The sequence below is a fragment of the Harmonia axyridis genome, chromosome 2, assembly GCF_914767665.1.
Source record: "Harmonia axyridis chromosome 2, icHarAxyr1.1, whole genome shotgun sequence".
Taxonomy (NCBI): Eukaryota; Metazoa; Arthropoda; class Insecta; order Coleoptera; family Coccinellidae; genus Harmonia; species Harmonia axyridis.
The window spans coordinates 4,153,421-4,165,813 of NC_059502.1; the positions used below are offsets into that span (position 1 = coordinate 4,153,421).

A 12,393-nucleotide genomic window follows, 5' to 3' on the forward strand; every position below is an offset into this window, starting at 1 on the left:
GAAGGTTTTACATTTCTATTTAATTCTATCTTGTTCTAAAAACGTCCAACAATAAAAAATTAATCGAAAAAATTGTTTTTTGACGTTAATTCAAACAAAAACGAACCTAATTCAAACGAAATAAATTTAGAAAAGAGTGGTCTCAGATTGGTCCTTTCCGTAAAGAATGAGAAATTCAATTTAACATTCGACTAAATCTAAAGAATTCAATGGACTTCTCAACTTCAAGGGATCTAGCCTTTTCTCGATCAAATTTTAGGTACTTTCAATCCGAGACTTGGCAACGGTGTCAGGAAGACGGCCTGGCAACACATGAGGACGGTTGACGGGCGCGTGTTTTGAAGTTGCACTCCGAGGAAAGCGTGAAATCTTGTTTTGTCGAGTGGGGGAGGTTCAGATGGTTTTTGTTGACTTCTTCGCGACCATCTAGCGGTCTCAAAAACATTTCCGATGGGCAATCTAGGGTTCTTGTTGTCAGTGCTAGGCTACTGGTTTGCCCCGGGCTCATTTCACCTGTTGCCATCGATATCGGCTCTTGAAAAAAAGAACTAACGCCGGTTATGAGCTTTGGCGCGCTCGTTCAGTAATTATTGATTAGATTCAGTTGAAAAATACGACTCTTGCTATGTTTTAAACGTCAAACTGACAGCTATGAATATTTGAATGTCAAAGTGACGTCTTATTCGTTCATAGAAAAGTGTTCAAGTTCATTACTTGGGCATGGGCACAGAACTTGAATTGAATTCATTAAAATCATTGAATTGAATAAAATAATTTCTTTTTTTTATTAAAAAAACTATGGAGTTGAATTTTAATATTACTAATTTTTTCGATACCCTTAATATTGAGACATTCGATCGAATCAAGTATTTTTCTGATTATTAGGAAAATAAATTTTCACATGACTGTGAATCCGAAATCATCATGAATTTTTTCAGAAGTTAACCTTTTAGAGGATATTGGAAAAATATTTTCATTTTAGTTCTTTCATTATCAACTTTCATTAATCGAATTTACGCGTTGGGAGAATAAGTATTCATATCATGGTACAACAAGCCCAATTTTTTCAGGAATTCATGCAGATAACATTAAAAGCTTCCTCGGCAATCTTCAGGTAGCTCCCAGATAAATTTTGGATTATTAGTCACACTAAAAATAGAAAAAAAACATTCGATCTTAATGGTGCTACTAAGAAAACCATTCAAAATCATACGAAGATATTCAAAATAATATTTTTGACCCCTAGTGGTTCCATTTTGAACCACTGACAAACGCAAGCTTGAAACTTTCGGCCACAGATGTCGCCAGTGGACTGGCTATACCAAGTTCTTCCAAACCATTTATGGTGACCATGCCAAAATTTTGAAATTTTAAAATTAAGATCATACTTCACAGGATCATTTCTGTAGTGTATCTTCACACATTCTCAACTCAAATTGAGAGTGGTTGCAACCTCGACGATGACTCGAAGTATCGCTTCCTGAGCGTGAGACAGGCCCTTGGAATTCCTCATGGAAATCCTCGTGGCCCACGATGATCGTTCACCTGGACTTGTCCAGTTTACGGATGCGATACATTCTGAGAGGTTGCAAATTTTTTTGTAATAAAATATCAAATAGAGAAATTGGATCAATATTCGTGAAAACAAGGTCCAGGAATAAGGTGAAAATGGAAGTATTTCATCTTATCTTTAGCATTTAAAGAAAGAATGATTTTCTTGCGAGGAATTTTCCATTTCCAAGTAAAAAAACCAATGTATCTTTTTTTCTTTTAAATAAGTACCATAGGAAATATTTGGATTATCATAACAAAAATAGGGATATTTTATAATGAAGAAATGACGTTGCAACGTGATTTTTTTTTGAAAATTATGCAACACAAATAAGTCAAAAATGTGTAATGAAACATTTAAACAAAAAAATCTCACCGCAAACTATGAGTTTTCTACACATATAATATTTGAAAATTCAGAACAAATAACACCAGATTCAACCCACAGCATAATATTCATTATTATAATTATTTTGTTGTTGCATTGATGAATAACATCGATTGTTTTGGTCATTAAAACACCAACGAATAATAGAGTAGATATAACTCATTAAATATGTATACCCCCAGAAAAAGTTTGAATATATACAAATAAATTACATAAATCGATAAAGTTATGTATATAAATATGCACAACTGAATAAATATCATAAAATATATATTTCATAACTGGAATATGCTGTTAGACAGCAGGAAATAAAATGAGAAATTTGGCCGAGTTTTTTTCCTTCTACGAATTGTAAACTGCAACTAATTCAAGGTTGTGCATTAGTGTATTCTTGCTAAAAATGACAACATAGAATTATTTCTCAGATCAGGTTAGCTGATAGATCAAAATTTCGTAAATCTCAAATTTTCTACGGTTCTGGTAACTCGATCGACAAGAAATTTTGTGAGAAGCTTCAATTTGTCTACATCCAAATGAACAATTTCCTGTCAATCCATAGCTGCTAATTAGCAGCTATGAAATTTCATGGAAAATCTTACAATTTAGGAACTTATGAAGGGTGTTTTTTTTCGAGGTATATAACTTCAAGTTGGCATTACTGTTCAAGATAACGACCGATTTAACAGCTGTCAAGTGATTTATTCTCAGTTTGGTTTGGCAATTCATCATGTATAGACTCACGCCTGAACAACGCTTGCAAATAGTGCAATTTCATTTCGAAAATAATGGTTCTGTGCGGAATACGTATCACACACTACGTCCATTTTATCGTCGACAAAATCGTCCATCATAGCAGTTAATTCGATTAACCATGGAACGTTTTCGCACCACGTTTACTCTTATTGATAACTCGCATCCCCAGAGACGCCGTACGGTGCGTACAGAAGAAGCTATTGCTGCTGTAGAGCGTAGCATTGAGGAAGACCCGAAATGAGTCTATCCGCCATCGAGCACAGGAATTGGATCTGTGTCCATCCACTTTATGGAAGATTATGCGGAAGGATCTTGGTTGCGTACTTACAAAATCCAACTCGGGCAAGAATTGAAGCCAAACGATCATCAAGTAAGGCGTAGATTCGTCGAATGGGCCCAAAATGAGATTGCCGTTGTTCCCGATTTTCATAAGCGAATTTTGTTCAGCGATGAAGCGCACTTCTGGTTGAATGGCTACGTCAACAAACAAAACTGTCGCATTTGGAGTGAAGCTAATCCTCGAGTGTATGTCGAAACACCGTTACATCCAGAAAAACTGACTGTTTGGTGCGCTTTATGAGCTGGTGGAATCATTGATCCGTACTTCTTCAAAAACGATGATGGCAAGAACGTTACAGTCAATGGTGATCGGTATAGAGCCATGATTACTAACTTTTTCATTCCTGAATTGAACAACCATGATGTCCAGGAGCTGTGGTTCCAACAAGACGGCGCAGCATGTCACACAGCTCGTGCCACAATCGATTTATTGAAAGACACGTTTGGTGACCGCCTAATTTCACGTTTTGGACCTGTGAATTGGCCTCCAAGATCTTGTGATTTAACACCGCTAGACTACTTTCTGTGGGACTATGTGAAGTCATTGGTCTATGCGGATAAGCCACAAACCCTTGACCATTTGGAAGACAACATTCGCCGTGTAATTGCCGATATACGGCCACAAATGTTGGAAAAAGTCATCGAAAATTGGACGTCCAGATTGGACTACATCCGAGCCAGCCGTGGCGGTCATATGCCAGAAATCATATTTAAAATGTAATGCCACAAGATTATCTTGCGGATAAATAAAATTCAGGTCAATCGAATAATCCATCTTTTTTTTATTGCAATTTGAAGTTCTATAGCTCTAAAAAAACACCCTTTAGTTTAGGAACATGTTAAATCGACTGAAGGGAAATGTCCAATTTCATTCGATAAATCACGAGATGCAAATCATCGAAATTAATCGTTCGAAAACTATGGTGTTTTTTTTCAACCGACAAATCTAGTCGTTATCGATATCCCAATTATCCATGTATCAGAGGTCGAAAAATGAACTTTTTTACGCGATCCACCTTCGATTTCGCAAACCGTTTATCAAAGTACTAGAAAACATTCTTGTTTGGTACGAGTAGCGACACGCATCGTTGACGTGAAAAATCACATTCTAATCAGTAGGCCGAGATATAATTCGTACTTGAATATTATTAATTTGAAAAGTACATAGATTTCGCTATCTACAAGCGCTAATGAAGAGAGACACTCGAATAAAAATTCATTGCAGTTTGTGACAACAAGATAAAATTTTTGCTCGACACGAATATATAGGGTGTGCCTCGGAGGATACTACCCTGAACTTTTGTGGAAAATTTCACGAAAAATTTTTCAGGTGAGATCGAAATTCGGCTAATCAGAGATCGTCAATTCTGGCACCGCTCACCGATTCTTCGTAGAGCTAACCATGAATGGAACTTATTAACCCACGAATTCTTGAAAATACTATTTTTTTTTAATGAACTTTTTGAACTTCACACATACGAATGAATACTATCTAATAATACGATCGTTGGCAAAATGAATGAGTAGATCAATCAAAAACAATATAATAATGAGAGTAACATTCATATTATTAGATAGTATTCATTCGTATGTGTGAAGTTCAAAAAGTTCATTAAAAAAAATAGTATTTTCAAGAATTCGTGGGTTGATATCGGAAGTTCCATTCATAGTTAGCTTCCAACACTTGGACTTCTATATTCTTCCCGGATAGTACTATATTGTATCAAAACTGCAGACATTTTCACGGATTCGTTTGTCTGTGAGATGCTATCATCAATTTCGAGACATTCTGAGGAAAATATCTTGGCACCCCATTGTCAGATTATCGAGATTCGTGAGAAACAAATCACATATCATATGTTAATGACATCAATAGTGATCACAATTGTTATCCCTGAGGATATATGATTATGATTTTCCACCATTACAGCTCGCGGTGCCTGGTTATGAACATTTTGGCTAACATATTTGATATTATTGGACATCAGATATATGAGGATTCAGTTATTATGGTCTCTCTTAAAAAAATCTCACAATATGTCGTTTCTCGGTCATGTGAATTATTCTGTGTGGCATGAAGAGATGTATGGAAGATCTTGTATCTCATTTCATAGCCAATGTGGAGCGGTGTATAAAAAATTATCGATGGCGGTGCCTAATATAACCAAGGAAGATCATTTCTCAGTCGTGTTCTGGCCGCCGAACATCCAAATTCCATCCCAACCAGAAATGAGAGCTCCCCGATTAATGAGCAAAAACCCCGAAAATTGCAAAAAATCCATTTTCAAAGCTCCATGTCTCGAAAACTGTCCATTTTTGAGCTTTGTGGCTATGGACATTTCTGATCAGTTCATCAAGAACTACAACATATCAAAAATTCAGCCGAATTCACGGAAAGCCATTTTCCATATAAAACGTGCGGGAAAAAATTGAATTCGTCTCGAAAAATCGTTATATCTCCTGAATTATTCGTCACAGAACCCTCAAATACAAACTTTTTTGAATATCAGGTTCTGATCTGAAACATACTGAGGTTTCAAGGGCGTAGCTTACGTCCAGAAGAAGTAGCAGCCTCGGGAATATTTTTTCGAAAATTTCAGATTTTTACCTATAATTTCTCATCCTCATCAGCATAAGTGAAATGGTCTTCGGTTTGGAATTGTGTTTTGTGTGATAACCAAAGAGCTCTGCATGATTCATAGAGTAAGACGATACTTTGTCCTGGTTGTTGGCCTTCGTAGCAATTTCGAAAGTACCATAGGAAACAATATTTACTGAACAAGCACTATTCTTAATAGTCTAGACTGTGTGAATACATAATTTCTTTAAGCCGTCACTTACTGCGATACGCTAAGAAGAAATCGTGTTCTTACTACTAACTTCCGAGCAAATAAAATCGAGACGAAGTAGGCTTATGCCGTTAGAAAGGAGGGGTGGCGCAGCAATACGTGGAATTTTTTGTAAACAAAGGGCTCAAACCATCCCATTGTGACTCATAATGTTTGAAGTTATAACGGCAAGAAAATGTATAATATGGGAAATGTTTGTCTTAGTGTTAACAACGTGGATCCTGTAGGCGTTTAACTGCCAGAAGAAACCATCACCATGATGAAATTTGCATTTTCGAACAAATTTACTTTAAGTTTAGTTTCAATCTCCGAACTAATATTGAATTTTCGCACATGCGACTTTCGAACGTCGAAATACTAAAATTTAATTGTAAAATTATATAAAGGCGTACAACTTTACTTCCGCCGTTTTTTTCCGAAATTCGAGGCTTTATTGCAAAAAATCTGGTTATACATTTAGAATTCAAAATATTGTCCATCGCTGGCCACAATTTTCCTCCGTCTTTCGGGTAGCGTACGAATCCCGCGTTGAAAAAACTGGTCATCTTTTGAAGCGATCCACAAATCGATCCAATTTTTTACTTCTTCATAAGACCAGAAGTGCTGGTCAGCCAGGCCGTGTGCCATTGATCGAAACAAGTGATAGTCCGAGGGAGCAACGTCTGGAGAATACGGCAAGTGGGGTAGGACTTTCCATTTCAACGTTTCCAAGTATGTCTTAACCACTTTCGCAACATGGGGTCGAGTATAGTCATGCTGTAAAATCACTTAATCATGTTTCTCGTTGTATTGTGGCCGTTTGTCTTTCAATGCTCGGCTCAAATGTATTAATTGTGTTCGATAACGGCCGCCTGTTATTGTTTCAGTCGGTTCCAACAACTCATAATACACTACGCCGAGCTGGTCCCACCAAATACTGAGCATGACCTTGGAACTGTGAATATTCGGTTTGGTCGTTGACGTGGAAGCATGGCCGGCATATCCCTATGATTTTCTGCGCTTGGGATTATCGTAATGCATCCATTTTTCGTATCCAGTCACAATGCGATGTAGAAATCCCTTCCGTCTTTGCCTTGCAAGCAGCTGTTCACAAGAAAACAAACGCCGTTCAACATCTCTCGGCTTCAACTCGTACTGCACCCAATTCCCTTGTTTCTGAATCATTCTTATGAATTTCAGCTGTTTTGAAATGGCTTGTGGCGTCACTCCCAATGATCCTGACAATTCTTGTTGCGTTTGACACGCGTCTTGATCAAGTAATGCCCCCAATTCTGCATCTTCGAGAACCTTCTCTCATCCACCGCCATGCTGGTCTTCGACGACAAAATCACCGTTCTTGAAGCGTTGAAACCACTCTCGGCGCGTTCTTTCACTAATAGCGGCCTCACCATAGGCATTTGAGAGCATCCAGTGAGCCTCAATCGCAGATTTCTTAAAATTGAAGCAGAAAACTAAAACCTCCTACAAATGACAAGAATTTGGCTCGTAAGCTGACATGTTTAATCGAGAATAACTTTATGATGCAGACACAAATCGACTTATATTTCGATGGCGTTGAGTTCACAAATACCTAAGTTTATTGTATTGACATCTACGATCTATTTATCTCAACTACCACTTACCGCTACAGCCATATATGTACTGCAAAACGGCGGAAGCGAAGTTGTACACCTAATAATTTTAAGATTCCGAAAATAAACGTAAATAAATCACACTTTCATTTAGAATAACTATCAAAATTTCATTTCAATATGGTGCTTGGACCCTTCGCATAAACAAAAAAAAAATCCAAAGACGATAAATCACAAAATCTTGGTGGCCAAAATGAAAATCATTATATTGAATTGAAAATTTAATAGATATTCTAAATGGAAATGTGTTTGATTTACGTTAATTTTCGGAACCACAAAATAGATAGATAACTCCCCATTCCATCTCAACAGTGATCACTAATCCTCAAAAAAATAAACTCCAGTCCTTCTCCATACCAACCCAACTATTAATCTAAATAAAATATACACAAAGTTTCGAAATCAATCGAACCATAACCAATAGAATTCGGTAGATCTGTGCCACGGCGCTCTTCCTTTCAAAGATGAACAGTATAAGCCAGTGTAGTGATTTCATCACTATAATATAATTCGATTCAAGGTGGATGGCAATTAATAATCGGCTTGCGTTAGTGAGAACGGACACCAAGTAGGCGTCGTCGTGTTTTTCAAAGTAGGCCGGTGTTTACACCGTTCATACCGGGCACTTATAACTCACACCGTTTAAATGTCAAAATAATAATTCTTGAGCGTGATTGTTGTGCATGTTATGAAATGTAAGCTGTGGGGCGTTCGCATTTTGCCGTTTTCGAAGATTCCAGGAAAATAAGGTTGAAATTACGAGTATCTTCGTATATATTTCGGAGTATCGTCGATAGATGGCGCTACGTGTTAGACGAACCTAGTGGTGCGCAGATAATGGGTGTTTTTTTTCGAGGTATATAACTTTAAGTTGGCATTACTGTTCAAGATGGCGACCGATTTAACAGCTGTCAAGTGATTTATTCTCAGTTTGATTTGGCAATTCATCATGAATAGACTCACGCCTGAACAACGCTTGCAAATAGTGCAATTTTATTTCGAAAATAATGGTTCTGTGCGGAATACGTATCGCACACTACGTCCATTTTATATTGTTTAGCGAAGAAGCGCACTTCTGGTTGAATGGCTACGTCAACAAACAAAACTGCCGCATTTGGAGTGAAGCTAATCCTCAAGTGTATGTCGAAACACCGTTACATCCAGAAAAACTGACTGTTTGGTGCGCTTTATGGGCTGGTGGAATCATTGGTCCTTACTTGTTCAAAAATGATGATGTACAGAACGTTACAGTCAATGGTGATCGGTATAGAGCCATGATTACTAACTTTTTCATTCCTGAATTGAACAAAAATGATGTCCAGGAGCTGTGGTTCCAACAAGACGGCGCAACATGTCACACAGCTCGTGCCACAATCGATTTATTGAAAGACACGTTTGGTGACCGCCTAATTTCAAGTTTTGGACCTGTGAATTGGCCTCCAAGATCTTGTGATTCAACACCGTTAGACTACTTTCTGTGGGGCTATGTAAAGTCATTGGTCTATGCGGATAAGCCACAAACCCTTGACCATTTGGAAGACAACATTCGCCGTGTTATTGCCGATATACGGCCACAAATGTTGGAGAAAGTCATCGAAAATTGGACGTCCAGATTGGAGTACATCCGAGCCAGCCGTGGCGGTCATATGCCAGAAATCATATTGTTGTATCTAATTGAAGAATAAAGTCGTTAAAAAAAAAAAAAAAAAAAAAACTCAGCCATTGGCAATTAAATTCCTTTTAAGGAGGATAGTTACCGAATTAGCCAACTGTCATCGTGGAAATTTTTATCAAGTGGTTTAAAATCCTGCAAAGTCGAGGGCCACGTGGTGTTCTCTTTTTTTTTGAGAGCCATTATCCCGAATCCGCTTTATCGATGTTGATGACGCATATGGTATCTAATCGAAATCAATATAGATGCAGTATTAAGTATTATCATGAATGTTAAACAGATGAAGAGATAGCCATTATCTCAATTAGGCGTTGAAAGGTGGGAACTTATGGAGAAACTGATTTGTAAAAAGCCTCAATATGTAGTCTGTGTTTTCATGTTTCAATTCCCCATTTTAACAATCAGGTGGAATATCTGTCAAATCAGATCAGAACTAGACATGGAAAAGGCTTCAAAATAGCAAGAAAAAGTCTAGTATGATACAGGCTTGATGTTTATTCTCATGTCTCATTCTGGGCTAACGTACTCTTGTCAAAAATGTTGAATATTTCAAAGTTTGCAGTTTGAAAACAAGCCCTGAAGCAATCACCAAAAGTTTGGATATATGTCAGAAATCCGCTCAGAAATAGACATGAAAAAGGCATAGTGTAATTATTTTCAAATTTGCCAGTGTTGCGAATGATTTATTCTACAAAAATCCCTTTTATCAAATCAAAAATCAAACACGAGAGATAAAATCTTAAAAACCAAGGTAGACGTCCAAACTTCAACTGCGATATCGAAAATTTATTTTGCACTAATGATCAAGTTGTGCAAATTGGAAATGAGGACACTAGACAGCCATATTTACACAAGGCTCAATTTTCCCAGCTTATGTAGCTAACGAGAAATTCGGAAAGATTGTACTCTGATTAAATAATGAACGTGGAAGTTTTCACTGAAAACAGGAGTTCTTTTCTCAATGTAGACAAATTTTGAATTGAAAACGAGTATGTAAATGTAAAATTGAAGTACCTACATATATTAAAAGATATAATAATTATGAATCCCTCATTACATGTCATTCTCATGTATATTTTTCTGCTGATTTCTGACAGGTCACTATTACATCATGCTTCTTTTGGAGGTCATTTCAGGGATATTTTCAGAGCTGCAAATCTCGAAGTTATTTTAGAAGGTATTTTATTCGTATTTTTGAGAGATCACATTTTCTGTATTAATACAATTATAAAAGAAACAAAGTATGGAGTAAAAACATTAGTTACATAACATTTAAAGAAAGTGTCCTTTAACAAAAAAAATAAACTCTCATGCTCATTTCCTTTTTATTTCAAGCTCAGTCAGGCTCAGAAATAGTTCTGAACAAGGCATCGGATAGTAAGGATTCAGAAATGGTCTGGAAGAGGACACGTGTTGGTAATATGGGTTCAAAATATTCCTGGAAGAGGCATGGTGTATCAAGAGTTGAGAAATAACCCAAAATATGGTAAAGTATAGAAAATTAAGAAAATGACCTGAAAAAGGCATAGTGTAATGAAAGTTCAGAAATGATCATGAGTGAGGCATACTGTAATAACGACTCAGAAATAGCCCTGAAAAGGTGAAAATAAGGTGTAATAATGATCCAGATGTAAAGGGTCTTTTTTTTAGAGCTATAGAACTTTAAATTGCAATAAAACAACGATGGATTATTCGATTGACATTAATTTTATTTATCCGCAAGATAATCTTGTGGCATTACATTTTAAATATGATTTCTGGCATATGACCGCCACGGCTGGCTCGGATGTAGTCCAATCTGGACGTCCAATTTTCGATGACTTTTTCCAACATTTGTGGCCGTATATCGGCAATAACACGGCGAATGTTGTCTTCCAAATGGTCAAGGGTTTGTGGCTTATCCGCATAGACCAATGATTTCACATAGCCCCACAGAAAGTAGTCTAGCGGTAATAAATCACAAGATCTTGGAGGCCAATTCACAGGTCCAAAACGTGAAATTAGGCGGTCACCAAACGTGTCTTTCAAAAAATCGATTGTGGCACGCGCTGTGTGACATGTTGCGCCGTCTTGTTCAAACCACAGCTCCTGGACATCATGGTTGTTCAATTCAGGAATGAAAAAGTTAGTAATCATGGCTCTATACCGATCACCATTGACTGTAACGTTCTGGCCATCATCGTTTTTGAAGAAGTACGGACCAATGATTCCACCAGCACATAAAGCGCACCAAACAGTCAGTTTTTCTGGATGTAACGGTGTTTCGACATACACTTGAGGATTAGCTTCACTCCAAATGCGGCAGTTTTGTTTGTTGACGTAGCCATTCAACCAGAATTGCGCTTCATCGCTAAACAAAATAAAATGGACGTAGTGCGCGATACGTATTCCGCACAGAACCATTATTTTCGAAATAAAATTGCACTATTTGCAAGCGTTGTTCAGGCGTGAGTCTATTCATGATGAATTGCCAAACCAAACTGAGAATAAATCACTTGACAGCTGTTGAATCGGGCGCCATCTTGAACAGAAATGCCAACTTAAAGTTATATACCTCGAAAAAAAATACCCGATAGTACTGAATAAGGCATAGTGTAGTAAGGGTTCAGAAATAGCCCTGAAAAGTGCATAGTGTACTGAGGTTTCAGAAATAGTCCTGAAAGAGGCATAGTGTACTGAGGTTTCAGAAAAAGTCCTGAAAGAGGCATAGTGTAATGATGGGTTAAAGATAACAATGTAACTGATAACCTATTCCTGAAGAATTTAAAAAAAATGGAAAAAAAACTTAAATAAATGTATGAGAAAGCAGGAAATACCAATCAGGATACCTAAAAGAACGATATTCCTAGAAATAGGTTGAAAAGTCGTTAAACCCATCGATTCAATCTCGGTAAACATGCGTAGGCACCATATAAATAATCGATATATGAGGAATTTTATCCAATAAAAATGAGTTATTCAAATTCGAAACAAACACAATCATTTGCCAAATTGTTATGTAAAAAGCGAGGACAGGATCAGGGACATCTAAAAAAAAATAAGGGGGAGAAGCATTAAAACTTGAACGTTAAGTATAAGTCGTTACCGATTGTAGAGCAAAACAACCGATAAATATTAAGTATCGCTCGGGTTCAATTAAGCATGAAAAGGAGAAGAAAACAAGCAGCGATAGTTATGAACTTAGATTTGGCAATGTGTGCAGCAGGAGGA

General features: G+C 37.1%; 1 protein-coding gene and 1 non-coding gene across 2 annotated transcripts in view; one reads left to right on the forward strand and one right to left on the reverse strand.

Annotated features, from left to right (window-relative positions):
* Window positions 1-12,393, reverse strand: part of LOC123672714 (sestrin homolog) — an 83,276-nt gene that overhangs the window by 29,766 nt on the left and 41,117 nt on the right. The window lies entirely within an intron of this gene.
* On the forward strand, window positions 1,379-1,587 carry LOC123674296. The gene has a single exon (XR_006746641.1). It is a non-coding gene; the product is annotated as a small nucleolar RNA U3 (small nucleolar RNA).